Source organism: Stegostoma tigrinum, chromosome 2 (assembly GCF_030684315.1).
Source record: "Stegostoma tigrinum isolate sSteTig4 chromosome 2, sSteTig4.hap1, whole genome shotgun sequence".
In the NCBI taxonomy this organism is placed as follows: Eukaryota; Metazoa; Chordata; class Chondrichthyes; order Orectolobiformes; family Stegostomatidae; genus Stegostoma; species Stegostoma tigrinum.
In genome coordinates, this window is record NC_081355.1 from 88,751,355 (window position 1) to 88,757,826 (window position 6,472).

The window sequence follows — 6,472 nt, forward strand, 5'->3', positions numbered from 1 at the left end:
TTGCACAAATGCAATAGGAGCTGTGGTGACAGAAATGTGTCAACATCAGCAGCTTTGAAAATAATCATTGTTAAAATCCATTTTACTTCAGTGTCTTTTTGATGACTGGTTTAAATATTTGTCTCTAACTACAGACTCCTTGCAGCATATTTGTGGAAAAGGACTCAAAGAGTGATTAGTGGCACTAGACATCAACACAAGAAGTTTCAACTTCATTCATGTTTATCTATTTTTGTACAAGCCTGTGTAAAAATAACACATCTAGGAATGTGGTAAGAGTACATTCTGGCAGCATGAAGCTCTTTAATCATAACTTCTGGGATTAGGCTTTGATTCAGCCAGTTAGCAAGAGCAGGAATTGTGATGCATGATTCAGTTAGCATAGGCAACTTGCGAGCTTCATGCTACCTACTCATCACCATGGATGTGATTATCTCCCTGCCATCATCCACCCCCCACCCCCCCCGCCCCGCAAAAGACTGAATGTCCCATGGACTAGCCACGTACTTAGCAAGAGGCCAGGAATTTGTATGGTTATCTCAGTGTATAGCTAGCTTGTACTTTTTCAAGGCAGAAATCTGGAACTGATTATGGAAGACTTTGAGGTTGGAAGTAAAACTACCAGTTAAGAACAGGCCAGGAGTGAAACCCAGGTGCTTCAATGTAACTATTGAGAAGGGGAGCAGGAACCCAAGACGAAAACTACGAAGGAAGGGAGGGAGATGAGGGAGATGAATTCCAGGAGTCAGGGCCCAGGATCTGAATGCATTGCCACAAGAAATTCAATGACTTCATGTGAACTAAGGTCATTCCTTCCAATAAGACCTCCAATGATGACACTAGAAACCTCTTTTTTATTATTATTTATTTGTGGGATGTGGGCATTGCCAGCATTTATTGCCCGTCCCTGTAGCCCTTGAGAAGCTGGTGGTGAGCTGCCTTCTTGAACCATTGCAGTCCACCTGCTGTGGGTTGCCCCACAATGCCATTAGAGAGGGAATTCCAGGATTTTGACACAGCAACAGTGAAGGAGCAGCAGGGAGGCTTGGAGGGGAAATCGAAGGTGGTAGTGTTCCCATATGTCTGCTGCCCTTGATCTTACAGATGGAAGTGATCATGGCTTTGGAAGGTGCTGTCTGAGGAATTTTGTTTAATTGCTGCAGTGCATCTTGTAGATAGTACACGCTGCTGCTACTGACCGTCGGTGGTGGAGGGAGTGGATGCGATGCCAATCAAGTGGGCTGGTTTGTCCTGGATGGTATCAAATTTCTTGAATGTTGTTGGAGCTGTGCTCATCCAGGCAAGTGGGGAGCATTCTAACACACTCCTGGCTTGTGCCTTGTAGATAATGGAATGGCTTTGGGAGTCAGGTGGTGAGTTACTTGCCTCTGACCTGCTGTTATAGCCACTGTGTTTATGTGGTGAGTCCAGTTGATTTTCTGGTCAATGATAACCCCCAGGATGTTGATAGTGAGGGATTCAGTGATAGCAACACCATGGAATGTCAACGTGCATTGGTTAGATTGTCTCTTATTAGTGATGGTAATTGCCTGGCACTTGTTTTGGTGGAAATGTTACTTGCCACTTGTCAGCCCAAGCCTGGATATTGTCCAGAATTTGTTTTATTTGATTACGACTGCTTCAGTGTCTGCAGAGTTGCAAATGGTGCTGAACATCGTGCAATCATTGGTGAACATCCCCACTTCTGACCTTATGATGGGATATGGGTCATTGATGAAGCAGCCGAAGATAGTTGGGCTGAGGACACTACCCTGAGGAAGTCTGCAGAGACGCCCTGGAGCTGAAATGATTGATCTCCAACAACCACATCCATCTTCCTATGTATCAAGTATGCCTCCAACCACCGGAGAGTTTGCCCCCAATACCCATTGATTCCAGTTAGGCTTGGACACCTTGATGCCACACTCGATTGAATGCAGCCTTGATGTCACTCCCATCTCACCTTTGGAAATCAGCTCTTTTGTCCATGTTTGAAGCAAGGTTATAATGAGGTCAGAGCCAACACAGTGTGGAGCTGGAGGAACACAGCAGGTCAGGCTGCATCAGAGGTGCAGGAAAGTCAACATTTCACGTTTATACCCTTCATCAGGACTGGGGAGGGGAAAGGGAGCTCAGAAATAAATGGAAGGGGCGGAGCTGGGGGAAGATAGGTGGAATGCAGACAGGTCAATGCAGATAGAGGGTGGTGGGGATTGATCAGTGGAATGGGTGGGGCAGGTAGGTGGGAGAGAAGACGGACAGGTTGTGTCCGGTCAAGGAAGCTGGGATGAGGAGAAGGGTTGGACATGGGATGCAGCTGGGGCTGGGGAGATTTGGAAACTGGTAAAATCTACATTTAGGCCCTCAGGCTGTAGGCTCCCAAGGTGGAATATGAGGTGCTGCTCCTCCAGTTTGCATATGGTGTCATTGTGATACTGGAGGATGGACATGTCAACTAGGGAGTGGGAGGGGATGTGAAACTAGTTGGCAGCTGGAAGGAGTTGCTGATTATAGCACAGAGTGCAGACGTTTTGCAAATCGGTCACCAAGTCTGCGTTTGTTCTCACTAATGTAGAGGAGGCCACATCGGGAGCAATGGATACAGTAGACCAGGTAGGAGGTTGTACAGGTGAACCCCTGTCAAATTTGGAAAGATTGTCTGGGGCCTTGGATGGAGGTGCAGGGGAGGTGAGAGGGGGAGGTGTATGGGGAGGTGAGAGGGGGAGGTGAGAGGAGGAGGCGTAGGGGGAGGTGAGAGGGGGAGGTGAGAGGGGGAGGTGAGAGGGGGAGGCGTAGGGGGAGGTGAGGGGGGAGGTGAGAGGGGGAGGTGTAGGGGGAGGTGTAGGGGGAGGTGAGAGGGGGAGGTGAGAGGGGGAGGTGAGAGGGGGAGGTGAGAGGAGGAGGTGTAGGGGGAGGTGAGAGGGGGAGGTGAGAGGGGGAGGTGAGAGGGGGAGGCGTAGGGGGAGGTGAGGGGGGGAGGTGAGAGGGGGAGGTGAGGGGGGGAGGTGAGAGGGGGAGGTGAGAGGGGGAGGCGTAGGGGGAGGTGAGGGGGGGAGGTGAGAGGGGGAGGTGAGAGGGGGAGGTGAGAGGGGGAGCAAGCATCGTCAATTCAGAGCTGCCCCGCACAGCTCCTGACATTTGCCCTCGCCATAGCAGAAGGTAAGTTAGTGCTCTGTATTGTAAATCAGTGCTCTTTATTTGGGCCAAGGACCTGAAGACCCTGGTGATCTGGCAATGTAGGGACAAAACTTTATTTGCCCTGAGGACCAGCTGTAGGAACAACCACAACACACATGCCAGGCTGACTCAGGGTTGCCCCAGCTCAAAAGCAGTCTCAGCTGCCTGAAGGAATGTGCACTGCTGTAGGTCAATGATCTTCTCCACGCTGCCTGCATAAGTGTTGCCACCTTCTCTCCCATACCTCACGTTCACTCTATCTTTGCAACGGTACCCACCTCCCAACAAGTCACATGCTCTACAGTTCGTATTGAGGCTTGCGACATCTTCATTTACTCATTCTTGCCCACTCCAAACCCCGACAACACTAACACCGTATGCCCTCTGCACTATCTACTCAGATCATCTCCCCACCTGCACCAAAAGTAACAGCTGCATCACCCACCTCCACCTCTGTTTTTCTCTCCATGAAGAGAGCAGCCCACAATAAGGCACAGGCGGTCAAGAAAGATGACCGACTGCCTGACATTCAGCTCTCCACCTTTTATATGGAATGTATTCTGACTCTAATCATCCTGACTGACCATTTCATGGCCCCTGGATTGGTATCGGAGGCTACTTCTGACTTACTGCACCCAGACTCCTGAGTGAAGGCAGTACGTCTTGACTGAGGCCTGATTTAAGGACAATATGTTAATCTGTACAAATACACACATTAATATACAAAGTGCCACAGCACTGAGGGACAATATATCTGTCTGCAGCACGTGGTGTGATTTAAGATACAGATGTATCGAAGCTATAGCTTTTTATAGAGTCATACAGACCCTTCAGTCCAACTTGTTCATGCCAATCATGCCAAGTTTAAAGGATAGGATTATTTTGAACTTCTGGGGGAATCATCACATAACATTTCTGGCCTTCCATTGAAAGTTCTTCCTCTGCTCAAAGTTTCCGCCATGCTGCAGCTCAGGCAGGATTACGCAGCACCATTGCTGCGTTTGTAGCTGTTTGTCTGCAGACAGGCCTTCAACTTCCTGTGAACACTGTGGAAAGATGCCATATCATTCAATATTTCCAAATCTTTCCAATGCTGAACAGGTTTCCCTGAGGGTGAAGTGAAAATACTCTGCTAAGTTTAGGCACAGTGAGTACCAGGAGGATGTGGGTGCAGCTGTATTTGCGGTGATCAGCCAGTCAGAGAGTGTTCTTGGGGCAATGCCAGCTCCAAGATTGAAGCTTGGAGGTCTTTGACACATTACGATATCTCATACTGCTCTCCGCAAGCTTCCAACACCTACAGTCCACTTTCCCCTGCCCCTAACCTACACACGGTCTACCTTCACATCACTCCACTCCTCTCTCCAATCCATACTCCCTTCCCTCCCCAATCCCAACACCCTCCCCAGCCAACCCCCAACTCTCCCTCCCCACTCCATCCTCCCACTTCCCTCCCTGTCCCTTCCCACTCCACCCCACCCCCGAATACCCCGCACTACCCCACTCCCCGTCTCACTCTCTACCCGCCTTCCCTCACTACTCTCTCCTCCCCACTCTCCCCTCACCCCACTGCCCCAACTTCCCCTCTCTCCACCCTCCCCTCCCCCCACCTCACTCTCCATCTCCTCACCCTCTCCTCTCTCCAGTCTCCCCTCCACCCCAATCCATTCCCATTCCCCCGCTGTCCCCTCTCCAGTCAACTTTCCCTTCTTCTCAACCCCAATCTCCCCTTACCCCAACCCCATGCTCCCCTGCCCCAAACCCAGTCCCCTCCCCTCCACCACACTCCTCTCCCCAAATCTGCACTCCCCTCAGCCTCCACCCTCCCTTCAACCTCAAACTCCCCCATACCTTCAATGCCCCTCTCCCTCTACCCCACACTCACCTCCCCCTCAAATGTCCCTCCCCCTCTATCCCCACACTCTGGTTCCCCTCCAATGCCCCTGCACCTCTACCCCCACACTCCCCTCCCACTTCTCCCTCACTGCTCTCCCCTCTCCCCAATCTCTCCTCCCTCTCCCATCCCCACACCACACACTATCCCCTCCCCTCCCCAAACCTCTTCTCCACTTTCCAACCATCCACCTTCACATTCCTACCACCCTCCACCAGGTCCACCCAACCCTGCAGGTGGTGCAGTCCTGGTCAAGGCCCAAAGCTGCCATTTTGAGTCTCAGTGCTGCCGTCGTATCAACAGCATGCAGCAAGTCAAATTTTAATTTTTAAATGTTTAAGCTTAAGTCCAAACATGACCAAAAACCTCACCACCAATGTGTCTGTTAACTTTCAATAACGTTTAATTTACTTGTCAGTCTAGTACGCTGTTGAAATTTGCATCAGCCAAAATTTTTCTGAGCATTTTCACAGAGTCCTCAATTAATTACTTAAAGGCAAACACCAAGCTCAGGCAGTCTCTGATGAAGGGTCTAGGCCGGAAACGTCAGCTTTTGTGCTCCTGAGATGCTGCTTGGCCTGCTGTGTTCATCCAGCCTCACATTTTGTTGTCTTGGATTCTCCAGCATCTGCAGTTCCCATTATCTCTGAAGCTCAGGCAGTGATGGGTTAAAAAGGCAAGTTCAAACCCCAACTGAAAATACTGGTTTAATTATCGATTTTAAGGATTGGAGAAGGGTAGCAAAATGAAATATTTTCAGAAGGAGGTTTTCACAAGAATATGATGCCCTTTCACGATGGAGTAGACCATTTCAGAAAAGAGCAGTAGAGACAGATAGTGCAATAAGAATAAATGGCAGGAAACCTGCCAAATTGGACGGTGTGGCATCACAACAGGGATTAAAAACAAAAAGAGGGACTGATTTTCATGGAGGAGGCTGGAAGACCTAGTTGGGAAACTTCCCTACAGAGTAGTCCTATCTCCTGTACAAAGTCTCCCACACGTTACATTTCCATTCTCGGAAGACAGGTTTGGGATTGTGTCAGTCCCAAGGTGGCAATGGGAGTAGACAGACTGCAAATTCAACAGGCTACAATACTCACCGCTATTTATTTGGGGGAAAAAAACACAAGGAACTGCAGATTCTGGAAATCTGAAATGTTCTGACCAAGAGTCGCCACACTCTCTACAGATGCTGCCAGATCCACTATGTTTCTCCAACATACTGTTTTTGTTCCATTTAATGGACCATTGACCCAGTGTAAATGATGAACATCAGGCCCCACAACAATCACCCCTGTCCATCTATTCATGGCCACGTGCCCCCTAAAACCATTCACGTCACTTCTACACTCCACACTCGCCATGCTCTCTTCTTCTATAGTCAACAGGGAAATGCAA